This window comes from Coregonus lavaretus (genome assembly GCF_964263955.1).
Source record: "Coregonus lavaretus genome assembly, chromosome: 8".
Classification (NCBI taxonomy): Eukaryota; Metazoa; Chordata; class Actinopteri; order Salmoniformes; family Salmonidae; genus Coregonus; species Coregonus lavaretus.
Window position 1 is genome coordinate 42,338,911 of NC_139995.1, and position 12,509 is coordinate 42,351,419.

Below are 12,509 nucleotides of genomic sequence, written 5' to 3' on the forward strand. Positions count from 1 at the left end.
CCGTTCCTGCTCCCCGCACCAAGCCAGTGGTGCGCGTCGTCAGTCCGGCACGGTCCGTGCCTGTTCCACCGGTGCCTGGTCCGGCACCGGTCAGCTGCTCCACACCGGAGCCAGAGCAATCCGCTCCACCGGTGTCCAGTCCAGCTCCGGCCAGCGGGACCAGACCAGGGGCGCTACGGGGGGTAGAGAGAGAGTGGTGGTCACGCCCGGAGCCGGATCCGCCTCCGAGGCGGAATGCCCACCCGGCCCCTACCCTCTTGTGTTTGGTTGGCGCGGTCGCAGTCCACGCCTTTGGAGGGGGGTACTGTCACGCCCTGGCTCTGGGGACTCTTATATGTTGAGCCAGGGTGTGTAGGTTTCTTGTTTAGTTTTCTAGGTTTGTGTTCTAGTTTGTGTATTTCTATGTTGGCCAGGGTGGTTCCCAATCAGAGACAGCTGTAGCTTGTTGTCTCTGATTGGGGACCATACTTAGGCAGCCTGTTTGGCACTGTTATTTTGTGGGATCTTGTTCCAGAAGGTTTGTGTTCAACCCAGGACTTCACGTATCGTTTGTTTTGTTGTTTTTGTTCGGTTGTGTCCTGCAATAAAAGAATGTACGCATATCACGCTGCGCCTTGGTCCGTATCATCTTATAACAATCGTGACACATACACAGTATTGAAAAGTAGGCTGTCTTTGAATTTGTCGTCTCAGTAGAGGTGTGAATATAGCAACAGATGAACATTGAGCCAGCAAGCTGGCAATACAAGCGAGCAAAAAAACTGCAGTAACAAAAATACCAAATATGTCTAAAGAATCCTGAATCATTCAGTTTTTTTTATATGCACATAAACAATCACTAATGTGATATTTCTTGTTAAACTCAGACTTGAGCACTGGGACTCGGACTTCAGCCATAGGGACTTGTGACTCAAGCCGTGAATCGACCATTAGTGACTCGGACTCGACTCGGACTTAGCCCTAGCGACTCATGACTCGACTCGGACTCGAGCACAGGGGACTTCGGGCTCGACTCAGACTTGAGGTTTAGTGACTTGACTACAACACTGCTTTTCTATACCAGTTTTTATAAACGGTTCACATTTTGTGGCTCCCTTTCACCCTATATTGGTATCAGAAGTCTGATGGCACTATGGTGTGATAAGAGTGTCTGCTGAATTAACTAAATATAAATGTATATGTAAAAATGAACAATTGCAAAGCATGCTGAATATTATTCTAATAATAATAATATGCCATTTAGCAGACACTTTTATCCAAAGCGACTTACAGTCGTGCGTGCATACATTTTTGTGTATGGGTGGTCCCGGGGATCGAACACACTACCTTGGCGTTACAAGCGCCGTGCTCTACCAGCTGAGCTACAGAGGACTAATGAGCTCTGTCCCGAAACAAGGTGAATAATAATACCCAGTGTGCTTTGCAATTCATTTTGGTATGTCAGTTTTCACATATACATTTACATTTTGGTCATTTAGCAGACACTCCTATCCAGAGTGACTTACAGTGCATTCAACTAAAGTAGACAAACAACAACATATTACAGTCAAGTAAAACGTTTCTGTAACCATTACTGAGAATGTTGTTGCGGTTCAGGCCGGTTACTTGCAAATGTATTTCTGTATTTTAAAATACAAAATACATGTATTTTATTTTTGATACATTGAACTTGATGGTATTTTGTAATTGTATTTAGTCATTTTTGCCCATCTCTGAACATAAGGTCATACATATAAGATCATACACATATGACCCACATTTCTTGTTGACTTGACACACTTTCTTCTCTCCCTATGTCTTACAGTGAGGGAATAAAGTATTTGATCACCTGCTGATTTTGTACGTTTGCCCACTGACAAAGACATGACCAGTCTATAATTTTAATGGTAGGTTCATTTGAACAGTGAGAGACAGAATAACAACAACAAAAAATCCAGAAAAACGCATGTCAAAAATGTTATAAATTGATTTGCATTTTAATGAGGGAAATAAGTATTTGACCCCTCTGCAAAACATGACTTAGTACTTGGTGGCAAAAGCCTTGTTGGCAATCACAGAGGTCAGACGTTTCTTGTACTTGGCCACCAGGTTTGCACACATCTCAGGAGGGATTTTGTCCCACTCCTCTTTGCAGATCTTCTCCAAGTCATTAAGGTTTCGAGGCTAACGTTTGGCAACTCGAACCTTCAGCTCCCTCCACAGATTTTCTATGGGATTAAGGTCTGGAGACTGGCTAGGCCACTCCAGGACCTTAATGTGCTTCTTCTTGAGCCACTCCTTTGTTGCCTTGGCTGTGTTTTTTGGGTCATTGTCATGCTGGAATACCCATCCACGACCCATTTTCAATGCCCTGGCTGAGGGAAGGAGGTTCTCACCCAAGAATTGACGGTACATGGCCCCGTCCATCGTCCCTTTGATGCGGTGAAGTTGTCCTGTCCCCTTAGCAGAAAAACACCCCCAAAGCATAATGTTTCCACCTCCATGTTTGACGGTGGGGATGGTGTTCTTGGGGTCATAGGCAGCATTCCTCCTCCTCCAAACACGGCGAGTTGAGTTGATGCCAAAGAGCTTGATTTTGGTCTCATCTGACCACAACACTTTCACCCAGTTCTCCTCTGGATCATTCAGATGTTCATTGGCAAACTTCAGACGGGCCTGTATATGTGCTTTCTTGAGCAGGGGGACCTTGCGGGCGCTGCAGGATTTCAGTCCTTCACGGCGTAGTGTGTTACCAATTGTTTTCTTGGTGACTATGGTCCCAGCAGCCTTGAGATCATTGACAAGATCCTCCCGTGTAGTTCTGGGCTGATTCCTCACCGTTCTCATGATCATTGCAACTCCACGAGGTGAGATCTTGCATGGAGCCCCAGGCTGAGGGAGATTGACAGTTATTTAGCCCATTCCAGCCTTGTGTAGGTCTACAATCTTGTCCCTGACATCCTTGGAGAGCTCTTTGGTCTTGGCCATGGTGGAGAGTTTGGAATCTGATTGATTGATTGCTTCTGTGGACAGGTGTCTTTTATACAGGTAACAAACTGAGATTAGGAGCACTCCCTTTAAGAGTGTGCTCCTAATCTCAGCTCGTTACCTATATAAAAGACACCTGGGAGCCAGAAACCTTTCTGATTGAGAGGGGGTCAAATACTTATTTCCCTCATTAAAATGCAAATCAATTTATAACATTTTTGACATGCGTTTTTCTGGATTTTTTTGTTGTTATTCTGTCTCTCACTGTTCAAATAAACCTACCATTAAAATTATAGACTGATCACTTCTTTGTCAGTGGGCAAACGTACAAAATCAGCAGGGGATCAAATACTTTTCCCCCCTCACTGTATGCTCATATAAACACTGGCTTAGTTACATCCACAAAGACTCACAAACACACCTGCTAGAGCTTTCTCAAACATACACATATGTGCACACACATGCATGCACAAACACACACACCACACACACACACACACACACACACACACACACACACACACACACACACACACATACTCACACACACACACACAAGCATGAAGGAACAATGGCGGCAGTAGCAGCAAGAGAGCAGGAGCCTGAAGAAAGGAGAGGACAGAGAGAGGCCTGCATTTCTAATGACCAGCCAGCACAGGACTGACTGACTGGCCATCTGTAGCATCGGGCATCTGCAACATCTACCCCAATCAATTTCACATTTACACACACACACATGCACACATGCACACACGGACACGCACATACCACACTTGCGCATGCGCACGGACAGACCTATGTACATTTTGCACACACAAAGTGTGAAAGTACAGCAGATAAGGGTCATATCTGTACAATATCTGATCACAAACATTCTATTGGAAAGACATGGAGATAACACTAGTCTATGCCTGTGTCTGTGTTTGTGATCATGGTCCTCTGTAGCTCAGCTGGTAGAGCACAGCGCTTGTAACGCCAAGGTAGTGGGTTCTATCCCCGGGACCACCCATACACAAAAAAAAAAATGTATGCACGCATGACTGTAAGTCGCTTTGGATAAATGGCATATTATTATTTATTTATTATTATCATTACCCTAATTGTGTGAGGCCAGATGGGACCACAGAGAAGTAAACAGAACACTGTAACTGAAGACTGCTACTCCTGGGCTAGAGAATATGGTCTGGGCTACAAACTATCTATCATATTTACAATAACAGCTAGATTATTGTAAAATTGCATACAGTACCAGTCAAAAGTTTGGACACACCTACTCATTCCAGGGTTTTTCTTTATTTTTACTATTTTTTACATTGTATAATAATAGTGAAGACATTAAAACTATGAAATAACATATATGGAATCATGTAGTAACCAAAAAAGTGTTATAAAATATATTTTGATTTGTTTATTTGAGATTCTTCAAAGTAGCCACCCTTTGCCTTGATGACAGCTTTGCACACTATGGTGGTCTGCTTGAAACATGTGGGTATTACAGACTCGGTCAGGGAGAGGTTGAAAATGTCAGTGAAGACACTTGCCAGTTGGTCCGCGCATGCTATGAGTACATGCCCTGGTAATCCATCTGGCCCCACAGCCTTGTGAATGTTCACCTGTTTAAAGGTCTTGCTCACATCGGCTACGGAAAGCGTGATCACAAAGTCGTCCGGAACAGCTGGTGCTCTCATGCATGCTTCAGTGTTGCTTCATCTCTCTCTTCAGCCCTCTCTTAATCTCTTTATCTCTCTCTCTTCATCTCTCCCTGCATCTCTTCATCTCTCTTTCATCTCTCTCTCATCCCTCTCTTCATCTCTCTCTTCACCAGGAGACCCATGAGGCGGCGCAAAATTGTCGTCCGGATTAGGGGAGGGTTTGGCTGGCTGGGATGTCCTTGTCCCATCGCGCTCTAGCGACTCCTTGTGACGGCCGGGCGCATGCACACTGACTTTTGTCGCCAGCTGTAAGGTGTTTCCTCCAACACATTGATGCGGCTTGCTTCCAGGTTAAGTGAGCAGTGTGTCATGAAGCAGTGCGGCTTGGCGGGATCGTGTTTCGCCTCTCCCGAGTCCGTACGGGAGTTGCAGCGATGGGACAAGACTGTAACTACCAATTGGATATCACGAAATTGGGGAGAAAAAGGGGTAAAAAGTACCACCCCAAAAAATGAACTCTCTCTTAATCTCTTTCTTCATCCCTCTCTTCATCACTCTATTAATCTCCCTCTTCATCACTCTATTAATCTCTCTCTCTTCATCACTCTATTAATCTCTCTCTTCATCACTCTATTAATCTCTCTCTTCATCACTCTATTCATCTCTTAATCTCTAACTTCATCTAGAACTGGAGGTCACCCCCATAGAATTAGAATACTAGAATGGACTTGAACCTTCTTATGATGGGCTAAAGGTCAGCCATTTTGGTCAGTGAGTTGGTCAACCATGGTTTGCCAGTGCTATAATAAGATAGTGTAAAATAATGAATTTGAAGAATTTGTTTGTTAGCTGTATGTTTGTTAGCTAGCTAGCCAGACAGTTTTAGAATAATGATTACATAAATGTAACAAATTAACTGCCAATATGCCAACATTACATTCAATGCAGTCAATCCACAGCCATACACTGGCTGAAATCAGTTGATGATAGGACTTAGACAAGTTGTAAATGCAACAAGTACTGAAATTGTATCATATAATAGCACTCTCAGCATTCCAAGAAAATGTTGGCATTTATGGTCTGTTTACATATATTTTAGAGGCTATTTATTGAGAAAATTCGTATAAGCTTCATGATTATATGACAATATTTTAGGTTGACAATAATTATATTACACAATATCTGATATATCACATGCCTTTGTTTTATTTTCCTGCAGGATTATGCCTCTACTGCCATTCATTCCAATTAGACTGGTTTGGATTTCTCCCTGACCAATAAGGCTGCCATTTTCACTCCATTCTGGAACTTCAGGGGTTTATGACATAGCCACTCTAGTAATTTAATAGGATCTCTATGCACCCCCCCCCCCCCCCCCAGTTTGTGGTTTAATGTAATGTGGAATGTTAATTCCTCCGAATCCTTGCAGACAGGCCTTGTCGCATTGTATAGTTTATTAGACGTCTTGTGTAGTCTGACACGCACGCACACACACACACACACACACACACACAAACACACATACACACTCTTCTCTCCCTGGTCCTCATTATGTCTCATTGTGTTTTCTGGAGCTGAGTGCTTTTCTCCACAGGCCTGATTTATCTGGCTGATTTGTCTGGATGATTTCCCTTTGTGTGGACTTCTAGCACCATACCGAAGAGATGGGAGTGCGTGTGTGTCCCAAAAAAAATCAACGTTTATTGGTTGCCTACACAGTGTCACGATCGTCTGAAGGAGCGGACCAATACGCAGCGCGTGGAGTGAACATGATGACTTTATTAATAAAGCAACCACGAAGAAAACAACAAATGACGATACGTGAAGTTCAAAATACTGATACAGACTAACAGCAACACAGAAACAATAACCCACAAAACAAAGGTGAAAACACACAGAATATATATGGCTCCCAATCAGAGATAACGAGCCGACAGCTGACACTCGTTACCTCCGATTGGGAGTCATTAACCAATCACCACTAAATACAAACAAAATGAAACTCACCCATCCCCAACACCACCAAATGAGATACACCCTGGCTCACATATACAAGTCCTAGAGCCAGAGTGTCACAGTACCCCCCCCTAAAGGTGCGAACTCCGGGCGCACCAACATCAGGACTAGGGGAGGGTCTGGGTGGGCGTCTGTCCATGGTGGCGGTTCTGGCCCCGGTCGTGATCCCCACCCCACCACAGTCACAACCTGCTTCGGTAGCCTCCTCCCAATGACCACCCTCCAACTAACCCCACCTGGACTAAGGGGCAACACCGGACTAAGGGGCAGCATCGGCCTAAGGGGCAGCACCGGGATAAGGGGCAGCACCGGGATAAGGGGCAGCACCGGAACAAGGGGCAGCACCGGAACAAGGGGCAGCACCGGACTAAGGGGCCGCACCGGGCTAAGGGGCAGCACCGGACTAAGGGGCAGCACCGGGCTAAGGGGCAGCACCTGACTAGATGGCGGATCCTGGCTGGCTGGCTCTCGCGGATCCTGGCGGGACGGCTCTGGCGGATCCTGGCGGGACGGCTCTGGCGGATCCTGGCGGGACGGCTCTGGCGGATCCAGGCTGGACGGCTCTGGCGGATCCCGGCGGGACGGCTCTGGCGGATCCCGGCGGGACGGCTCTGGCGGATCCAGGCTGGACGGCTCTGGCGGATCCTGGCTGGACGGCTCTGGCGGATCCTGGCTGGACGGCTCTGGCGGATCCTGGCTGGACGGCTCTGGCGGATCCTGGCTGGACGGCTCTGGCGGATCCTGGCTGGACGGCTCTGGCGGATCCTGGCTGGACGGCTCTGGCGGATCCTGGCTGGACGACTCTGGCGGATCCTGGCTGGACGGCTCTGGCGGATCCTGGCTGGCTGACGGATCTGGCTGCTCATGGCTGGCTGACGGATCTGGCTGCTCATGGCTGGCTGACGGATCTGGCTGCTCATGGCTGGCTGACGGATCTGGCTGCTCATGGCTGGCTGACGGGTCTGGCTGCTCATGGCTGGCTGACGGGTCTGGCTGCTCATGGCTGGCTGACGGGTCTGGCTGCTCATGGCTGGCTGACGGATCTGGCTGCTCATGGCTGGCTGACGGATCTGGCTGCTCATGGCTGGCTGACGGATCTGGCTGCTCATGGCTGGCTGACGGATCTGGCTGCTCATGGCTGGCTGACGGATCTGGCTGCTCATGGCTGGCTGACGGATCTGGCTGCTCATGGCTGGCTGACGGGTCTGGCTGCTCATGGCTGGCTGACGGATCTGGCTGCTCATGGCTGGCTGACGGATCTGGCTGCTCATGGCCGGCTGACGGATTTGGCTGCTCATGGCTGGCTGACGGATCTGGCTGCTCATGGCTGGCTGATGGTGCTGGCTGGGCGGCTGGCGGTGGAGGCGGACCCCAGCCTCGGATTGCAGTCATCACCTCCAGCAGGGCGGCTCCCATCTGCAGGAGCTGCTCTTTCTGGTCCCGAACCTGAGCTTCCAGTCTAGTATGGGCTGCGTCGGCTCCTGCTGATTCCATAGCAAGTGTATGATTCTGTCTGGCGGAAGGCTCTAGCGGCTCCTGTCTGGCGGAAGGCTCTAGCGGCTCCGATCTGGCGGACGGCTCTGAAGGCTCATGGCAGACGGGCGGCTTTGCAGGCTCAGTACAGACGGGCGGCTTATGCAGCGCTTGGCAGACGGGCAGTTCAGACGCCATAGGGCAGACGGGCAGTTCCAGCGCCGTTGGGCAGACGGCCAGTTCAGGCGCCGTTGGGCAGACGGCCAGTTCAGGCGCCGTTGGGCAGACGGCCAGTTCAGGCGCCGTTGGGCAGACGGCAGACTCTGGCCGGCTGGCGACGCACCCCGTAGGCTTCGTGCGTGGAGCAGGAACAGGCCGGGCCGGGCTGGCGACGCACATCGTGGACCTGGTGCGTGGAGTAGGAACAGGCCGGTCCGTACCGGGAACACACACCACTGGCCTTAACTGGGGATCAGGAACGGGCCAGACCGGACTGGTAACACACTTCAGTCTCTCATGCCGTGCCACAACAACTTCCCTCCTTCTACTCGCCAATGACTCCCGTACTCCGTTAGCCTTCTCTCCTTTTCTCCCTGTGGCAGCCTCCTGCTGCTCCGTCGCCCAAGCCATGTGCCCCCCCCAAAAAATTTCTTGGGGTTGCCTCTCTTCCACGGGCTTCCAGCCTCGCCTTCGCGCTGCCTCCTCGTACCACCTCCTCTCGGCTTTGGCTGCCTCCAGCTCTTCACGAGGGCGGTGATATTCCTCCGGTTGTGCCCAAGGACCCTTTCCAGCCCGAATCTCCTCCCATGTCCAAAAATCCTTAGGAGGCGTCCATAACTCCTGTGTAGGTAGGTCCTGTTGCCGCTTGTTACGCTGCTTGGTCCTTTTATGGTGGGTTATTCTGTCACGATCGTCTGAAGGAGCGGACCAATACGCAGCGCGTGGAGTGAACATGATGACTTTATTAATAAAGCAACCACGAAGAAAACAACAAATGACGATACGTGAAGTTCAAAATACTGATACAGACTAACAGCAACACAGAAACAATAACCCACAAAACAAAGGTGAAAACACACAGAATATATATGGCTCCCAATCAGAGATAACGAGCCGACAGCTGACACTCGTTACCTCCGATTGGGAGTCATTAACCAATCACCACTAAATACAAACAAAATGAAACTCACCCATCCCCAACACCACCAAATGAGATACACCCTGGCTCACATATACAAGTCCTAGAGCCAGAGTGTCACACACAGATTTGCAGATGTTATCGCAGGTGCAGTGAAATGCTTGTGTTTCTAGTTCCAACAGTGCAGTAATATCTAGCAATAATAATAATACAAACACAATACAAATAATCCAGAAATAAATAAAAATTATAATCAGAACGAGAATATAAATATAGAGTTTGGACACACCTACTCATTCCAGGGGTTGTCTTTATTTTGACTATTTTCTACATTGTAGAATAATAGTGAGACATCAAAACAATGAAATAACACATAATCAGAACTGGGTTATGAAAACTAGGGAAATTAATTGACATATGTAATCATGTAGTAACCGAAAAAGTATTAAACAAATCAAAATATATTTTATATTTGAGATTCTTCAAAGTAGCCACTCTTTGCCTTGATGACAGCTTTGCACACTCCTGGCATTCTCTCAACCAGCTTCATGAGGTAGTCACCTGGAATGCATTTCAATTAACAGGTGTGCCTTGTTAAAAGTTAATTTGTGGAATTCCTTTCCTTCTTAATACGTTTGAGCCAATCAGTTGTGTTGGGACAAGGTAGGGTTGGTATACAGAAGATAGCCCTCTTTGGTAAAATACCAAGTCCATATTATGGCATGAACAGCTCAAATAAGCAAAGAGAAACAACAGTCCATCATTACTCTAAGACATGAAGGTCAGTCAATCCGGAAAATTCTACAATGTAGAATAGAAACCCTTGAATGAGTATGTGTGTCCAAACTTTTGACTGGTACTGTATATATACATATAATGGTGTGTATAGACAGTATATGAATAGAGGGTTCAGGGCAGGGTCCTCGTGTGTGTGTGTGTGCATTCTCTCCCTCTCTCCCTCTCTCCCTCTCTCCCTCCCAAACCACTGAGGTGGGGACAGACTACAATACATGGGGAGAGACTACAATACATGGGGACAGACTACAATACATGGGGAGAGACTACAATACATGGGGAGACACTACAATACATGGGGAGACACTACAATACATGGGGAGAGACTACAATACATGGGGAGAGACTACAATACATGGTGAGAGACTACAATACATGGGGAGAGACTACAATACATGGGAAGAGACTACAATGCATGGGAGGGACTACAATACATTGACGAGAGACTACAATACATGGGGGATGGGGAGAGACTACAATACATGGGGAGAGACTACAATACATGGGGAGAGACTACAATACATGGGGAGAGACTACAATACATGGGGAGAGAGACAAAATGAAGGAAAGAGACACAGGAGACAGAATGAAAGCGAGACGGGAGAGAAGGAAAGAGAGACGGGTAGAGACCAAGGCCCTTCTCCCCCGATTGCTGTTTGGCCGGGCGGCCAGCTCTAGGAAGAGTATAGGTGGTTCCAAACTTCTTCCATTTAAGAATGATGGAGGCCACTGTGTTCTTGGGGACCTTCAATGCTGCAGAAACGTTTTGGTACCCTTCCCCAGATCTGTGCCTCAACACAATCCTGTCTCGGAGCTCTACAGACAATTCCTTCGACCTCATGGCTTGTTTTTTTCTCTGACATGCACTGTCAACTGTGGGACCTTATATAGACAGGTGTGTGCTGTTCCAAATCATGTCCAATCAATAGATTTTACCACAAGTGGACTCCAATCAAGTTCTAGAAATATCTCAAAGATGATCAATGGAAACAGGATGCACCTGAGCTCAATTTCGAATCTCATAGAAAAGGGTCTGAATACTTATGTAAATAAGGTATTTCTGTTTTTTATAATGTTTTCGCTTTGTCATTATGGGGTATTGTGTGTAGATTGATGAGGATTTTATTCTATTTACTCTATTTTAGAATAAGGCTGTAACGTAACAAAATGTGGAAAAAGTCAAGCGGTCTGAATACTTTCCGAATGCACTATATAATGGATGAAATACAGCATTGACATTTAAAGTACATTTGACCCTCTATGGTCCTTCTAGCACCGTCAGGTAACCTCAAGGTTTGAGGGTTGGGCCAGTAACCGAAAGGTTGCTGGTTCGAATACCGGAGCCAACAAGGTAAAAAAGTATATATATATATATATATATATATATATATCTGTCGCTGTGCCCTTGGGTAAGCCACTTAACCCTAATTGCTCCAGGGGTGCTGTATAATGTCGACCCTGGCTGTGACCCCACTCCCTGCAGGTGTCTCAGGGGGAGTTGGGATTTGCAAAAAAGATATATAATAATTACACATTTGTATGTAACAGGACAAATATAAGCATCCCCACCCCGTCCATTGAGTCCAAATCACAATATGGTCACTATAACGTACCATCCCAAAAAACACTTCATCCAGTCAAATAAATAGAACATCACTTCCCCATCTTTCTCTCATTGATGCATCCCCATTTTCAGTGTTCATTTTTCTCTTTCTTTCTTACCAATCAATCTTTCCATATTTTTCCCATCCCTAACCCCCCTCCCATGTTCATTTTTCTCTTTCTTGACCCATTTTCAGGAGGACAATGGAGACAATAGTATGTCCCCTGAGGGCAGCAGAGGGCCAGTTTGAATATCAAAAGACTACAGTCTCTCTATCTCTCTCGTTCCTCTTTAATTTCTCTCATTGTTACACAGGAGTCTGTCACGCTTGTCCCTGTCAGCTTGAGAGTGATGGTTACACACACACAAACACACACACACACAAACATCAAAATATACAGTATATATATATACAGATATACAGTAGTCTAAGTATATAAAAGTGTTTATTCTTATTTTACATGTATGTAGTGCTGTCCTTGAGTTGTTATTGTCTATTGATGTTTTGTATCATGTCATGTTTTGTGTGGACCCCAGGAAGATTAGCTGCTGTGTTAGTAGCAGCTAATGGGGATCCTAATAAAACACTAAACACACACAATCTCCTGAAAAATAAAAAATATAATATACTGTGTAATGCCATTTAGCAGAAGCTTTAATCAAAAGCTACTTACAGTCATGCGTGCATACATTTTATGTAAGGGTGGCCCCGGGAATCAAACACACAACCCTGGCGGTGTAAGCGCCATGCTCTACCAACTCCATGGGGATCCATAATGAATACAAAACTCCATCTACGACTATGCTCATGGTTTCTGAAAGAATATGATTCATTCTCAATCATTTTTTTTGTATCATTTCACAT